Raw genomic sequence first — 17,852 nt, 5'->3', positions numbered from 1 at the left:
GGGAAATAATTTGTCAGCGAGGTTCACTGTAGTTTTCTCAAAAGCACCGTGTTCGGGAGTACAAGCAAAGTTTTTCAACTAACTTCATATCAGCAGCCAAATTAGAAGCAAGCAGACAAAAAAAAAAAAAAACACCGCCAGTGACCGACGCAACACAGCCGTTGACAGCTCTATCTTGTCAAAAGCACCGCATACGTGACGAAACAAGTTTACCAGTAACTTTAGACACAAGCTTAGCTGAGGAAAGTGACCGATGCCACACGAGCCATTTTCAATTCTGCCTTGTCAAATGCAATGCGTACTCCTCTCTGGCTGTAGGGAGTCTGTCTAGGGAGGGGCGGTCACCGTGTGTGACTGGCCAATCACAGCGCGTGACGAGTGAATACATAAGTGGTTACCCAATGAGGATTTTCCTTCATCGCGATTACCGATAATGACAAGCTGTACTCGTTTCATGCTCGTACTCAGCAAAAATGCATTATCCGTAATGGATACTCGTCTAGAACAAGTATCCGGCTCATCCCTATTAACGAGTGTTGTTGAATTTCAGTGATTTCATGTAGCCAGCATGGAGACGCTCTTATGACGCAACAGTGTTATTGTTTTTGGGACATGTGAGGGGACATGGAGATCAGTTATTTTGTGAATTATAAATATCATTAAATACTCCCCCCCCCCCTCCCCTGCCGTTGTTTTAAGTACACCATCTGTCTAAACATCTCTCAGGATTCTTTCCCTCCCTGTTTTTTTCTGATCATTTCCTCGCCTCATTCATGAGCCCTAGGAGTCCGGCTTTGTAGTATAGTGCTGAATTCAGAGCCCCCCCTACCAGTGAATGCAACTCTGGCCCCCCTATCCCAAACACCCCCATCCCTGCTCAGAAATGACCCGACTTAGCGAGATCTTGGCCTTCAGTCCACACACCACAACCATCATCTGCTGCCCTGGACCCCCTCGGGCTTGCCTCTTTCCCCCTGCGTCGCCTCCTTATTTGCAAATTTGTATGCAGGCTACAAAGCACCGTGCGTTATTCTTGATCATTCCTCTCGCCCCCTGTGAAGTCGGTTATGAGGAAAGCTCCCTTAATGATGGCTTGCACTATTAACATGGTTTTATGTCCAAAGTTCTCACTAAATAGAACAAATAGACCAGACCCAGGGATTCCACAACAAAATTGTAAGCTTGTTTGATTATGGATGCTGCCTCAGTGTCTATTTTCATATCTTGTCCTTCATGAGAAGAAGCATCTAATAACTACTATATACGTGAGTGTCAGGAGTGTGAGATTATCCCTGATGTGTTGTCACGTTGCCAGTATTGTGTCTGCGTCCCTCGTCCCTCCTGTCCTGTCCCAGACTCATCTCTCTGTCTGTGAGAAGACAAGTCACAGCGCCAGCCTGGCAAATGGCCAGCCAGGGCGCGCTTGAGTCCCTCTCTCTGCCAAACCTGGATTACGCCGAGATGTTAATCACCGAATAACATATGAGGAGCGTTCTCATATACTTTCCATACTGGAGTCAACAATGTTCCATGGTGACCTCTCTATGCTCTTTTTTTCCAGGCAAGAAACGAGTGCCAAAATGCCTCAACTTCTTAGATTTCTCAATGTTATGTGTGTGGAAGTGAGTGGGAGTTAGCAAAATGATCGTGTTTCTGTTTTTGTGTCTTTTTCCACCCACTGAAGCAAAGCAATATAGCAGAATTAGTCCTAATCAGCGCTCCTCAATTGAGGCTAAGTCGATTTGTGTGAGGTGTGAATCGGAGAGGTGTAATCACTTCACTCGGGGACGATGTTTACGTTTCATTGTTGAAACACACATTGTGCTGATCTGGGACAATCAAATAAGTAGATGGTAAACAATCACTGATTGGTAATGTGGTTAAAATGCAGGAAATAGAGCGGTTAGGAGAACTAACCAAATCCTAATCCGACTGTCTAACTGCTAAACCCTAACCCTGAACCACTGGCCACTGAATCTAAACCTAATCTAACTATTCTTACTCTAACCCTATCCTGACCCTACACCTAGAACCCTAAGACCTGCCCTAACCCTAACCTCTAACTCAAACGAAACCTAACCCTAGCAGTTACATAACCCTATTCCTAAAACCAAGCCATAACCCTAAATTAAACTGAACCCATATCTTTGCCTTAACCCCACAGCCAAAACATGAATCCCAAACCCTAACCTAACCCAAAGACCTAAATTTAACCCTAATCTCGCCCCTCATTCTATCCTTCTAACACATAAACCTAATTGTACATAACCCTAATTAAACACACCCTAATCCAGGAGTGTCTAAAGTGCAGCCCAGAGATCATTAGGGGAAAAACCTCATCTTTTTGAGCCTGAATATCCTGAGGAGCTACAAGTTTTAGAAACTGAGCGGGCAAGAAGAGAGGGTGAAACTTTGGAGCAGACGGGGGTGGGGTGGGGGGGTCGGTACCGGCATGACTGGGTGGTGTAAATGTAGAGCTTGCTATGCCATGCCTACAGAAATCGAGTGTTTCTGCTGCACTGAGTGACCAACTTCTCGGCTTATTGTCGCAACCTTGCACTACAGTATACATGTGTGAGGCATGATTACATGTGTGAGCTTTTGCTTCTTTTATAGTTTTGGTGTGTCACGTGGCTCTGTCTGTGTGTCTGTTTACAGCGCACAGCAGGATGGTAGGTATGCCTGTATTACATAGTCACCCAGTGATCTTGTTCCCGTGTGCACGTGACTATTTACTGAGCCGGCACTGTGTGGAGCGTTCCTGAGTGGACAGTGCCTAAGACTGAGCCCAAGCCCCAGCCCTAAACCTCACCCTCAGACCAAACCCTAAACCGTTACTCCTAAAAATTAGGCCCAACCTGACACATAAACCTTAACTCTATCTTAACCTATAACCCTAATCTTAAACCCTAACCATAGCTGAGACCAAACTCAAACCTTAATTAGCCCCCACCCTGGGACCTAATTGTAACACCTAAACTCTTACACTATCTTAACCCCACACCGGTAAACTCTACACAAATCCTAAACTTTATCGCCTAAACCTTAATCTTAACCCTACCAATAATGATGCATGATACTAACCTTTGACTCCAACTGCCTCAACCAACATGTGTTCCATACCATCAAAAAGTCCAAATCTTACGTTGTTCTATGCATCAAGATGGGGGCATTGTGGCAGAGTGGCCACTAATCAGCAGGAGGGGTGTCCATAGTCTGCTTTTGTTCTCATTCTCATTGGAAGCCTCTCAAAGAGGTCAGGAGAACAGGGGGTTGTTCCATTATGGCCATCATTGCCTTATAGTACACCCTCCCACACACAGCTGTCACATAATGCTCACACACATTCCTCAAATACCAACACTGTCTGGCCTGTCCTTCTTATTCAGTGCGTCTTAACACGATGCCTCACTCTGCTTGTTTTGGCACAGTCTTAATGGACTCATCAGTCAATAACACTCAATGACAGACATCAACTTTCTAATTAAGAATGTCACAATTAATCAAGCCGCCACTCATGTGCGGTGTCAGAAGCGGAATTTTGCAGGTATCGTCCCTCCAAAAAACACACACAACATAATTAAAGCACATGTCAGTGTTGGGTGACATCTATTTTACACATCTCATTATGAAGTTCATTAGAAAAAAGATTAATTAGTAAAAGTCAATTTTCTTCATGCTAGGTCAGGCTAGTGACCTTGCTGCACACGTTATTTCATGTTTTTTCCGATAAATTCAACAGTCGGCTGAAACGATTTGACATTTAAATGCATTTTGGGGGGAGAATTTCACTAACCTTTAAGAGGCAGACTGTTTTACCTTTTGTACTTTGAGACACATGCATGTATGCATTGACTTACTACACTTTTATACAAAAGATAGACTTTTGTGTGGGTTCTGGGGCACCCTCCCCCTTCTGACCTTTGAATGTAAAGTGCTTGTTTTAAAGTTGCCATGTTGCATCAGAGTGGGGGGGGGGGGGGGGGGGGGGCTTGCCGCTCGGTGTCGAGACAATTCCAAGAGGCGGGGAGAAGGTTTGGAAATGACCTCTTCAGACCTTTGACCTTTTAATGAAGCTTTTATTACTGACAAGCGCGTTTGTTGATGTTATTTTCCCTTTTTGGACTTAACCCTTGTTGAACCTCGGAGGTCCTCCGTGCCTGCAACAAACCAACCCCCCGCACACATCCCCCGTCACCCCATCTTGACTTATTCTCCTGGTGAAAGCCTCCGTTTGGTTGTCTTATGTATGTAACTTTAGTTTGGATTTTGAATTAAAAATGTAACCATTTACTTTAGCTAGTCATTTCCTTGTTTATTTTTGTGAACAAATGAGAAAAAGTATTAATTTTGAAAGTTATCTTTGAAATGTTTTAAGTGTTCTTTGTGTAACTATAGTAGGGAAATTTGTTGAAGAATAAGCAATGGACACAACAAAAACACTGAGAAAAGCATCTTACCAACAAGGCACACAAAAATGTGCAAATCATCAAAGAAATCATAGTTGACCTTCATTTATCCCATATACAGTGCAACATCCAGTGAAATTCATCTTTGCACCCATTCTCTTGGTCAGTTAACCATCCCTGTGGGGGCAAAGTGTCTTGCCCAAGAATACAACAGACTGGGATGGAGGAAGCGGGATTCAAACCTCAACCAAAGCTCAACAGTCATTTAAAAAAAATTTGACCACCCTTATTTATTCAGTCAAAATAGCACATGCCCCCCTAGATGATAGTACATCCCATCTGACTGCTGATTATGTGAATGCACTTTATCTTTGTTCCCTCTCCCTTTTTTTCACCTACTTAAACCAATGTTCATCTATAACAGTTTAATAAAGCATTATTTCTATAAACTACTTGTAATCACTTGCTCAATTAATAGAGTAATCGATAAAATGGTTATGTCTATAATGAATTATATTAAGTCACTTAGTTAATACATCAATCAATAAAGCACTTTCTCTAACACCTACTTGTATTATGTCCTTCAGTTAGTAAATCAATCAATAAAACAGTTTGTAGCCTACAATGACAAGGGAAGTTAACAAAAATGGACATCCATTCCAGACAGTGGATGCCCTCTGAGAAGCCATCTTCACCCCCTGGAGCAGCATTCCAACTAGCCTCATGGAAAAACTGGCATCAAACATGCCCCAACCAGTTTTTGAGTTGATTAACAAGAATGGCATGGCTATTTTTTATTTATTTGATTAACAAAGGACAAAAAAAATAAACAAGTCCAGCTCCACAACACCCGAAGAGACAAAAATCCACACAAAACAACTGAAAAGAGAAGACACATCAAACACACCATAAAAAAACAAGCAAAAGCAATTATAACAATAATGATGATAATAACAACAACATAACAAGTAATATACTATAACAACAATATCTTTTTTCCCTCCTATCAAAGCATCAAATCAACAGTCTTCCAATCCTCATCATTACTACTACCCCCACAAACGTTACCACGACCATCAATGATAACAATAGCACAATGGCATACACTTACTTGCATTGCATCTCACAAGCCCAACAAGCTCTCCACAGCACCCCACTGCAACCATCATTCATTTATATTTAAAAATCTTACAATTCCACTTACATAAAGAAGAAAACTTACATTTTAGGTCTATTTAGCTGGCATAGGCTCCAGCATACCCCCGTGACCCTAATGAGGATTAAGCAGCATAGAAAATGGATGTATGGGTCATTCGCAATAAACTGCTTAATGTAAATTCTTGCAATGTTTCAACTGGTCTTAACATTTTGATCAAGAGTGTCATCAGCTTTTCACTCTGATGAGCTATTTTTGTTGTGATCATTATATTCGTCCTAACAAATGCAACTTTACTTGTACCCGGCATTAAAGTTAACAAAAAACGGAAGAAACAAGGGTGGTCTAATGATTTTTTCCATGACAGAGCAAATTTGAGGTTTTGCTGACCAGGGCCATGCCAACATTGTACTTGTAAGTAAATGGAGCATAAAGCAGCAATGAAAACACAACACTTTGACAACACTTGGCCCGTCTGGCACCTTAAGGACCTTCTCAAGAGGCCACAGTGAGAGTGTGTCATTGTAAATAATTAATTGGCCATTGGAGGCCCCCCTCAGCTGAAGAGTTCTCATGTGTGTGCGTGAGCCTTTAGCTTGAGTTGTGCCTTTCACACACACACACACACACACACACAAGCAAGAACACACTCCCCTCAGAGTGAAGAAAAGCAGCCACTTAGAACTGCCACATCAGATCAATGGGGAACCCAAACAGGATATTATCCACTTGTATCAATGCTGAGGTTCTTCAAACTGATTATGCTGACAGTCAAGAAATGATTGTGTAAGTAAGCAGTGGCATGCCAAAGTGTAACACAATCCAGTCCATGACGCTGATTGATCTAATTTATTCCCATAGGATGCAACGGGAATAGAAATAATCTCTTCCAGGGTCAAACTCTTCACCATCATAGAACATTTTAACTAGTGCTGGCAAGGCATGTAAAAATTGAGATATTAATCATTATCTGCAATTAATCAATCTATTTTTTTAATCTCACCTATAAATTACACAGAAAAGCCTTCATCTTGAGGTACTGTCATTTAAATCCATTACATTGTGGCAGATCAAAATATTGATAAACAAAAAAGTTTCGAGTATCAGGGGTGAACATTGCTGTGTTCATTTGCCTCCAAATAATTACAAAATAAAAAAAAAAAAACACATCATAAACCGCTGAAGTTAACACATCGAAAACAGTAAGAACACTTTTCTGAGCAATGCAAGTATTGAACACTGAACCGGCTGAGGTCCAGTGATCTCTGGTTATAGGAACACAGTTGGGCGAATCCTCCTCAAAAATCGTAAGTTTGTTTTTCTTTTGTGAGTCGTGCAGCTTCATCATCTACATCAAGTGTAAAAAGAAGCTAACCACTTTTAATAGTATGCATAATAACTTTAATGAATGACGGAGGCATATACTGAAGGTACGGTAATTTGCATCACGGATGTGTCTCATTTTTTAACATGATTGTCATTCAAGTGTAAAAAGAAGTTAACCATTGTTAAACGTATAGCCTACATAAAAACAATAAAACCCTAATATTTAACTTTGGCTGACAAAGGCATAAGGTGAAAGTTTTTTAATTTACGACACTTATTTTTTAACATTACTTTCATACAAGTGCAAAAAGAGGTCCATCCATCCATTTTCTATACCGCTTCATCCTCATTAGGGTCGCGGGGGCATGCTGGAGCCTATCCCAGCTGACTTTGGGCGACAGGCGGGGTACACCCTGGACTGGTCGCCAGCCAATGGCAGGGCACATATAGACAAACAACCATTCACACTCACATTCATACCTATGGACAATTTAGAGTCTCCAATTAACCTCACCTGCATGTTTTTTGGGAATGTGGGAGGAAGCCGGAGTGCCCGGAGAAAACCCACACGCACACGGGGAGAACATGCAAACGCAAAAAGAGGTAAACCAATGTAAAACAATAAATTAGTTATGTAAACTGCTTACTTCACGTAACTACCTGTCTATAATTTCTTCTTCTTCTCTTTGCCTTTTGGAATAAGTGTTACAAAAAACCTTTGCGCTGTCGTCATTAAAATATGTTACCTTAAGTGTCCCTGACATGATTCGTCAACTTTGCTTAAATATGTTATACATTTTTTGTAATTATTTGTAATTGGGCATGCTTGATGCGAGTGTTTCCAGGAGGCTAGTGGGAACATTGCTCCAAGTGGTGAAGATGGCTTCACCAAGGGCATCAACTGTCTGGAACTGATGGCCATTTTTATAAACTTCCCTTGCCATCCATCCCCAAATGTTCTCTATGGGATTTAAATGAGAGGAACATGCAGGATGGTCCAAAAGAGTGATGCTATTCTCCCTGAAGAAGTCCTTGGTCAAGCGAGCATTGTGAACTGCAGCGTTGTCCTGTTGAAAAACCCAGCTGTTACCACACAGACGAGGGCCCTCAGTCATGAGGGATGCCCCCTGCAACATCTGCATCCATTTGACAACCCTGCACCACCAGTGTTCCACTGAATGAAAAAACACCCCAGATCATGATGGACCCCCCCCCTCCACTGTGCCGAGTAGAAAACATCTCAGGTGGGATCTCCTTGTCATGCCAGTAACGTTGGAAGCCATCTGGACCGTCAAGGTTACATTTTTTTCTCATCAGAGAATAAAACCTTTTTCCACCTTTCAATGTCCCATGTTTGATGCTCCCTGGCAAAGTCTAAACGCACAGTTTTGTGGCGTTGAAGTAGACGAGGTCTTTGAATTTGTTTTTTGTTTTTTAAACCCCTTTCCCGCAGATGCCGTCTGATGGTTATTGAGCTGCAGTCTGCACCAGTAAGGGCCATAATGTGGGTGGAAGACCGCGCTGTATCTTGATCGAGAGCCAATTGGATCCTCTGGCTCAGCGCAGGTGTAATTTTTTTGGGTCTGCAAATTGACTTTTTTGTTCCATAATGCTCAGGATCTTACAAAAAATTTTTGAATGACTGATTTACTGCACCCAACCTCAGCAGCAATGGCACGCTGCAAGAGGCCTTGCTTATGCAGCTCAACAATCCGACCACCAAAAAGAAAGTTTCTCAGCTTTAGCCATCAGGAGGGCATGACAGTGGTAATGCCTGACAGAAAATGAACATTTTGAGCAGATTTTGGCTTTTATAAACTGTGGTCTTAAACTTTTGATCAGATGATAAACAGTCTATTTCAGTTTAATTGTTGTTTTCAAAAAATTACTTTTTCAAAATGCTTTTTGTCTCACTCCCCCTTCTTGTTTTTGTATATTGTAGCTCTACTTAAAACCTCATTAAGATCCAAATGCGCAAAATGCAAATTCTAGCAATTTTTCAACTGGTTTTAAGATTTTGATCAGGAGTGCATACAGTGGTTGGGCGGGGCGGTGACGGCAACGGAAGCAAATATTCATCTTCGATTGACGGCCACATATACAGTACAATAAATCAGGGTATAAACAGGCCTTTACGCTCATTAAGAAGCCAACTTAAAACAATAATTGAAGGATAAGCAACTCAAGATTAATTAACACTGACCATTCTGTATTTTGAGGGCCAGTCTTCATCTCCATGTCTTAAGGCTTAACTTCATGTTCTGCAAGCTCTCTATTTCATCTCCAAATGTTTCTTCCTCCTCGAAAACGACTGACACATTGCGCAAATCGTCGCTATAAACACTGTAAACATCCTCTGTATCGTACACCACGTTTGTTGACCTACGCAATTTTACCCCGATGACATCACATCTTGAAATGAGGCTGAACTGCGAGAGCTAGTTAGTCATGGCTGGTGCCATAAATGCAATTTTTGAGAATTTAATTACAAACAATATATAACATATTTAAGAAAAGTTGATCATGTCAGGGACCCTTTAACCATACCTTGATGCCACTTTTTGACCGCCTTGCAGCACTGAACCAAACATTGGAACAGTACCAAAAGATTGCCGCTAGCTTGACACACTTAAATCCCTTGAACACTTGAGTACGACAACTACACACTAAAAAAGTAATAACATACTGCTAACATATCAATCACATGTACCTAATGTTGCGGCTGCTGCACGTCACAACCGTGCACATTTGTACACAGTTCCTCCTCCATTAATTAATTCCGAAGTGCGGCTCTTTCATTACAATTCCTCTGGCCTTAATTGAGACACCAATGCAAATCCCCTTCATTAATTGTGACATGGACAATTTCTCCGGAGGGCTCCGCTGGGACGGCCATTATCTTCAGAGCCCAGCGAGCAGGTTGCGAGGTGTCATCAGATATTCAAATGGCGTGCTTGTTTTTAATTGCGGTAAATGTAGCATGTCCGGGCTACGGCTTGGCGGAAGACATTTGGGCCTGTCCATTTTGTGTGTGTAGGAATGTGAGCCTTATCCGGGTGCTGGTTAAGGTAGGAGTCAAGTTCAAGGAGTGTGTGAGCGTGCAGCACAAACCACCACTACCCATCTAGGCATCTGCTCTAGCAAGGGACCGTTGTGTGATCCCACGTGTCTCCTGAGGAAACGTATCGTCGGACTCTTGTCTTTTATGGCGGTAGCGGTAAACATGACAGGCTGTTTGGAGACCATCTGTTTCCAATGGCTGCCGCATGGTAACAGGGAGATCAACCTGGGATGTGCTGGGTGTCTGTCTCCGAGGTAACGATCCTGTCTTGCCGCAGATTCCACAGTGGGGCAGACATGACAGCTTTAAGAGGCAAGGGGGCGCAGAGTAAAAAAACCCAAAAGCAACGTAATGAACTTGGCATCTGCACGTGCTGCTTGGCGTCAAACAACCCCTGAGGACCTTGCGGGTGCGCTCTCGTCACTGCATGTACATCAACACAATGAGGATAAACAGGGCAAAAATATCCATAGTATGTTGGCATATTACTCAGTGATATGACTACAACTGACCCAAATACAGCAGAACCTCTAGGATTATACAAAAATGTATTCAAATTTGAAAGAGTTACTCACAGGAAATTATGCAAATGGAAATAATCTGTTCCAGAGTCAAACAGTCACCATATACAGTTTTGCCAATGCTTTGTCACACAAGTGTAAAAATAAACTAACAACTGTTTCTCAAACTCAGCCCAACTTGTCATTGTTTCTACCCTAGATAGAGTTTCCTTGCCTCTGTCGCCAAAGTGCTAGTGGGATTTAGTTGTTTTTCTTACAAGTGTAATAATAAGTTAATTATAAGACATATAAACAATAAAAGAGCTTTAACCATCATCTTAATCCGTGTAAAGAGCTGGGCATTAAATAAAGTCACGGATCTTTTTTTTATTTTTTAAATGACAGGTGTAAAAATAAGTTAACCGCTGTCAACATTAATAAGTTCAAACCCCAAAAGATATGAGCTATGCCTCACCCTGAATCACACCTAAACAGGCAGTAAATAAAACAGATCTCCTTAATTCCAACCATTTTTTGTCACAAGTGTAATAAGAAGTTAACCACTATTAATAGGAGTTTGTTAAAAACAACAATGACATTAATAAGATATTTTTTATTTTAAAAAATCCATTAATTGCTAAATTTATAAATACATTCATAAAATGTATGAATTACATTAAACACAATCCTAAACTGCTAAAGGGGCTAAAGGGGTCGGCTGCAGAGCGAGCTGAGTGGTGGCTGAAGGCAGGAACTGCAAAAGCTAGTGCTTGACATCGGGAATGTCACCTCTCTGGTGGGGAAGTAGCCTGAGCTGGTGTGCGATGTGGAGAACTTCCAGCTAGATATAGTTGGACTCACTTTGAGGCACAGCAAGGGTTCTGGAACCAGTCCTCTCAAGAGGGTCTAGACTTTATTCCACTCTGGCGTTGCCAGCAGTGAGAGGCGATGGGCAGGGATGGCAATTCTTGTTGGAGTCCCTCTATATAGAGAGTTACGACAACTGAGATTACGCCGCCATGTTGGGGCCAAGCGTGCACAGTACGACAATGCATGTAAATTGCAATGTCTCTGCACAAAGGGACGCATGCAAAATGTTTGTTTTATAGTTATTTATAGCTCTATATTGTCCAATTTGTAATAAGGTATAATTTTGCCATCTTTTGTAAAAACATTGAGATTTTATATGAGTCAAAATATTACCATGTTCACCTCATGATACTAGAATGAAAATAAATGACAGATATAAAAGCCCCAATATTTAAACATTGAAAATGATGAAAATGTATATTTCTTCATTGTTACTTAATTATTATTTATACTTCGAAACAAGTGCAGATTTTGCAAAATGAATGCACTTTTATAAGTTTGCTCGAGATCATGGATTACTTTATTTGCAACCAGAGGTGATTTACACAAGGATCATTCTTAACTCTAAGCATCCATGACTACCTTATTTTTTCGTTTTCTTTATAGTATATTTTACGTTTAGGCTACTTTCTTATATCAAAACAATTAAGTAGAACACAATATTTAGGTAAACACACATATTGTTGCATATTGTTGTTATTGTTGCATAAGTTTTTAAAACATTGTGACATAAAAAATTTTAACATATACAGAGCCTACCTCGCACAGCTTTGAAGACGAGTTCGACTTCCAGACCAAACGGTTGATTTTATTTTCCCAAATTGTCCATCTGTTGACATCTGAAGGGAATCTGTAAAGCTTGAAACCCTTCTCATGTCTATTTGTGCATCCAAATGCACAACAACCCGGCATTTTTGGGGAATAAAACAAGAATACAGCCAAGAATACTGTAAAGACAAGGCGAACGCAAACGCGAATTTGGCCCCAAGATGGCTCCACGAGTCACGTGACCGTATTTTTTCGACTCGTCATGTCGCAACTCTCTATATGGAGGGACTCTAATTCTTGATGCAGGCTCAGAGCCTGTACGTTGGAGTTTAACCTGGTGAATGAGAGGATAGTTTCCCTCCACCTTCGGGTTGGTGGATGGGTCCTGATCGTTCTTTGTGCTTCTATGCAAAACAGCAGTTCAGAATTTTTTGGTCTTTAGAGGGAGTACTGGAGAGTGCTGGATTCCCTTGTTCTGCTCGGGGACAAATTGTCCATAACGAACACCATGTTCAAGCATAAGGGTGTCCACATGCGCACTTGGCACCAGGACACCCTGGGCCGCAGTTTGATGATTAACTTCGTGGTCGTGCCGTCGGACTTGCGGCCACATGTTTGACACTCGGGTGACGAGGGAGGCAGAGCTTCCAATCACCACCTGGTGATGAGATGGCGCCGATGGTGGGGGAGGATGCCCGGGCAGATCTGGCAGGCCCAAACGCATTGTGAGGGTCTGCTGGGAACATCTGGCAGAGTCCCCTGTCAGAGGGAGTTTCAACTTCCACCTCCGGGAGAGCTTCGACCATGTTCCGAGGGAGGCGGCGGACATTGAGGCCGATTGGACCATGTTTTCTGCCTCCATTGTAGAGGCGGCTGCTCGAATCTGTGGCTGTAAGGTGGTTGGTGCCTGTCGTGGTGGTAATCCCAGAACCCGTTGGTGGACACCAGTGGTGAGGGATGTCGTCAAGCTGAAGAAAGAGTCATTTTGGGCCTTTTTTGCCCATGGGACTCAGGAGACAGCTGACAGATACCAGCACCCAAGTGGTCTGCGCTTCTGGCAGTCACTCGGACATGGGAGCAGTTCGTAGAAGCCACGGAGAATGACTTCTAGATGGGTTTGAAGAGATTCTGGACGACTAGTCGCCGTCTCAGGAGGGGGAAGCAGGGCACAAACAACACGGTGTATGGTGGGTATGGTGTGCTGCTGACCTCCACTTGAGATGTTGTGGACCGGTGGAAGGAATACTTTGAAGACCTCCTCACTCCCACAAACACGTCTCCAACAAAGAAGCAGTGCCTGGGGACTCCACGGTAGGTTTTCCCTATCTCTGAGGCTGAGGTTGCCGAGGTGGTCAAAAAGCTACTGTGTGGCACGAGTGAATGAGATCCGCCCGGAGTTCCTTAAGGTCCTGGATGCTCTGGGCATGTCTTAGTTGACACGACTCTGCAGCATGGCATGGACATTGGTGGTGGTCTCCTTTTTTAAGAAGGGGGACCGCAGGGTGTGTTCCAACCATCGTGGCATCATACTTCCCAGCCTTCCTGGTAAGATCTATTCACGGGTTCTGGAGAAGAGGCTCCGCCGGATTGTTAAATCTCTGATTCAGGAGGAGCAGTGTGGTTTTCGTCCCGGTCATGGAACTGTGGACCAATTCTGTACTCTCGGCAGGGCCCTTGAGGGTGCATGGGAGTTTGCCCAACTCATCTACATGTGTTTTGTGGACTTGAAGAATGCATTCAACTGTGCTCCTTGAGGAATACTGTGAGGAGTACTCCAGGAATATGGGGCATCGGATCACCTAAAATCAGGCTGTTCGTTCCCTGCATGACTGGTGTCAGAGATTGCTTCGCATTGCTGGAAATAAGTCGGACCTGTTTCCAGTGAGGGTTGGACTCAACCAGGGCTGCCCTTTGTCACCAATTCTGTTCATTACTTTTATGGACAGAATTTCTAGGCGCAGCCAGGGCATTGAGGGGTTCCGGTTTGGTGGCTGCAGGATTGGTCTCTGCTCTTTGCAGATGCGGTCTGGTTGGTTTCATCGAGCCATGACCAACTCATTGGATCAATTTTCAGCCGAGCGTGAATGAGAATCAGCACCTCCAAGTCCGAGTCCATTGTTCTCGACCGGAAAAGGATGGAGTGCCATCTCCGGGTCGGGGGTGAAAACCAGTCACAGGGGAGGAGTTTAAGTACCTCGGAGTCTTGTTCACGAGTGAGGGAAGGATGGAACGCGAGATTGACAGGCAGATTGGTGCGGCGTCTGCAGTGATACAGACTCTGCATCGGTCCGTTGTGGTGAAGAGTGAGCTGAGCAGAAAGGCAAAGCTCTCCACTTACCGGTCAATTTACGTTCCTATCCTCACTCACCCATGGTCATGAGCTTTGGGTAGTGACCGAAAGGACAAGATTGCGGGTACAAGCGGCCAAAATTAGTTTTCTCCGTCGGGTGGCTGGGCTCTCCCTTAAGACATAAGATGAGAAGCACTGTCATATGGGAGAAACCCGGAGTAGAACCGGTGCTCCTCCGCATTGAGAGTAGCCAGATGAGGTGGCTTGGGCATCTGGTCAGGATGCCTCCTGGACACCTCACTGGGAAGGTCCGACCGGGAGGAGGCCTCAGGGTAGACCCAGGACACGTTGGAGAGACTATGTCTCAACTGGCCTGGGAACGCCTGGGAAGTCTGGTCTTCCCTGCTGAGGCTGCTGCCCCCGCATCCAGACCTCGGATAAGCAGCAGAAGATGGATGTATGGATTCCTAAAATGAACTCTTTTTTTTCAGTACTACTCCTTTTTGAATATAACTCTTGCAGTCTCAATCGAAACTGAGCATTATTATCGTTGCAGAGGCACAATTTTTGGATGCATCTCATTAGATATTAGAGAGAAGGTAATGTCATGTTCAGACTGCAGAGGATGGATTAATACTTAATGAGATATAATAATGAAATAATAAATATTGACATTGTTGGTGTCATCCCACAGTGTAAATGTATGCAGATGCATTCAGCAAGAGGCAGCAGGCATATCTGGGGGGGATTAAGAGTAAAGGTATAACTTGTTCAGGATATTTCTGACCTTCCTGATGCACTGATGCACTTAGATAATATCTGCTTCTAAAAGAGGAATCTTCTTCTGCACGGTCTTTTGCAAGTAACAACATGGCTTCCATGCATGTATGAACGATAGAATGCGTCTCTTTTGGTCAGGTTAAGTTGTTTCTAATTTGTCCGCCCCATTCATTTCTCCATCAATAACCTAAGGTGTGAATCTGCTTGTTTTGCACACCTTTTGTTCCAGTTAGCCCCTTACCAAAGTGCCCCTTTGACACTGTGTTGATCTGTTGGCTGGCTTTTTTTCCCAATCTATCATGGCTCAGTAATTCACTTGCCCATTATGACCTTGCTTAAACAACACCCCTCTCTCCATTCTATCTATAGGCCTACTTGGAAGGTAGTCAGCCATTAAAGCATCCACCGCTCATTACTACTCAGAGCATTTACATTGAATAGGTCATTGGGAGCCAACTAAGTGGAACTAATGTGGGACACACAAGAGTAGAGGGTTGGAGTTCAGTGTTACACAAACTGTCTGCTTGCTAATAAGCGCTCTTTGGATACTTTTCCAGCCAAGGAGAGGACCTTCTTCTCCGTTTAGAGTAACACATACAGGAAAAATAGAGGGCATTATTAGTCACTGGCACTCCTTTGTTTTATTTGATACAGTTGATTGGCCGCCTTGCATACAATATGAGTCTTGTAATTATGTATGATGCAGAGGGCTGAACCATATGGTGGATGTCTTCCAGAAAATGACAAGAGTTGAAAATGTGTGCAAGGGCCTCTCTCTTTAGCCTCTTTCACACACACACACACATACCTCAAAATACATTCATCACAGCCATTACAGCAGGTTTAGCATTCATTTTCCTGTGCCTTTCGTACAGAACTCAGCATCATTGCCATTGTCTGGTGTGATGTATAATGTACTTGTCAGACAGCAACAATTGCTTCCAACACAATAGGAAAGGAAACATAAAGGTGTTAAACTTGGGGAGTACCATTACACACAACTAGTGCCCCCCCTCTGTTATAGCTCTGATGCTACTTCAGAGTGGAAAATTGCTAGGTCGACTTTGTCCAACCATTCTATGCTTCAAGGTTTATACAGATTTGAAATGAATATTTATTTATCTGTACAAACCACTGGTATCAAATTGCTGGCACCAGCAATTTTCAAGGAGAAAGAAACTATTGGCTCCACTACTTGAGAAGCACCGGTGTTAGTATGCATCAGCATCATTTGCTGTCCCTGCCCTATACTGTGCAGAAGCCCGTTTCACACGGCCCAGCATTTTTTTCCATGTGTTTACTCTCTGACAGGCATCATCATGGAATGGGGACTAATACCAGAGTGTTGACTTTGTTGTGTAAACGCATACATCATTGTAACAATTTTCTGGCTTCGGCGGCAGTGTCAGAGCCATAACAGAGCCAGGATGACGCCGGTGTAAACAGTCAGTAATGTAATGGTTGACAAGGGTATGACGTTTCAGACTGGACAGTGGTCTCCCGCTCTGTTGTGCTAAAAGCAATAGCCCCTTTCACACTGGCTTTTTTTGTGTTTTTTTTTTGGCTGTTCTGTATGAAAGGCATTGACACATAATGGCGTGACAGAGTTGTTGTACAATTTAATGTTTGCTGAGTTCTGTGTAAAAGGCAAACAATGCTTTTTGCTTAATGTTCGGATATGGCTACTTTGCAGGATTTCTGTGTAAAAGCCTTTTTTCATGCCAACATCTATGGCCGGTCAATTGGTATTGTGTTTCCAATGCTTCATTTCCACTACAAGGTACAGGCTCTGCCAGACTCTCAGACTCGCTACTGATACATTTCCATAGAGAAAAGCAAGTACTATGAGGTAGGGGTCCCCACCATTGTGAAACTTTCTGAAAATACACTTTAAAAAAAAAAAGGTATATAACTACATAAAATTTGATGTAAATTTATATAAATTGTGGAAATATGGGCCATTATTTTGTTCACAGAATAATATTTGCTTAATGTTGGCTTATTTCTCAGTTTATTTCCTAGTTCTGATTTTCGTGTCTTTATTTTGTCATACTTCCTGTTTTTTCCGCCTTGTTTTCTGCGGCTCTTAGTTTCCTGTCTATGCGCACCGAGCGCTAATTTGGGTTCCTTTTATTTAGTTCAGCCGGTGGCGTCTTCCTTTGTTGGAGCATTGCATGTTTGTGCTTGTGAATGCATGTTGTATCTATTGTTAACGTTAATATGTTGATGTAAAGGTTAGTACAATATAAAGGGTTTAAGGGCCAGTGAATTAAAGAGAAGACCAGGTTCGGCTGCTGAGGGCAGGGGCAGTAAATAATGACAAAACAAAATTAATTTTGCGTGTGAATTATATTGAAAATAAAGTGTATAAAACAAATATTTACAATATTGCAGGTTTGCTACAAAGTACTGGTACCAGATTTTTTTACTACTGTGCACAAAGAAAATATTAAACAATTCAGTCCCTCAATGTCCAGCATACCGCCACAAAAAAAAAAAGTCCAGTTCTCCAGTCCCCAATGGATAATCTGACCGAGTGAATTAGTCACAGTTGTGTGTGAGAGTTATTGTATCGAGAGGCAGTGTCCAAATGCGCAAGTTGTCCAAAATAATGTGATGAGTGGAATTTTCACTCAGAGGGTGGGAGACCCGTACCATGGGCAAAGAACGTTGACTGAAACAGGCTCCAGGC

General features: G+C 42.7%; 1 protein-coding gene across 6 annotated transcripts in view; it reads right to left on the bottom strand.

Annotated features, from left to right (window-relative positions):
* Nucleotides 1-17,852, bottom strand: part of tmtc4 (transmembrane O-mannosyltransferase targeting cadherins 4) — a 131,227-nt gene that overhangs the window by 47,821 nt on the left and 65,554 nt on the right. The window lies entirely within an intron of this gene.

Source organism: Dunckerocampus dactyliophorus, chromosome 9 (assembly GCF_027744805.1).
Source record: "Dunckerocampus dactyliophorus isolate RoL2022-P2 chromosome 9, RoL_Ddac_1.1, whole genome shotgun sequence".
Lineage (NCBI taxonomy): Eukaryota > Metazoa > Chordata > Actinopteri > Syngnathiformes > Syngnathidae > Dunckerocampus > Dunckerocampus dactyliophorus.
This window is presented reverse-complemented; position numbering and strand designations above follow the sequence as displayed.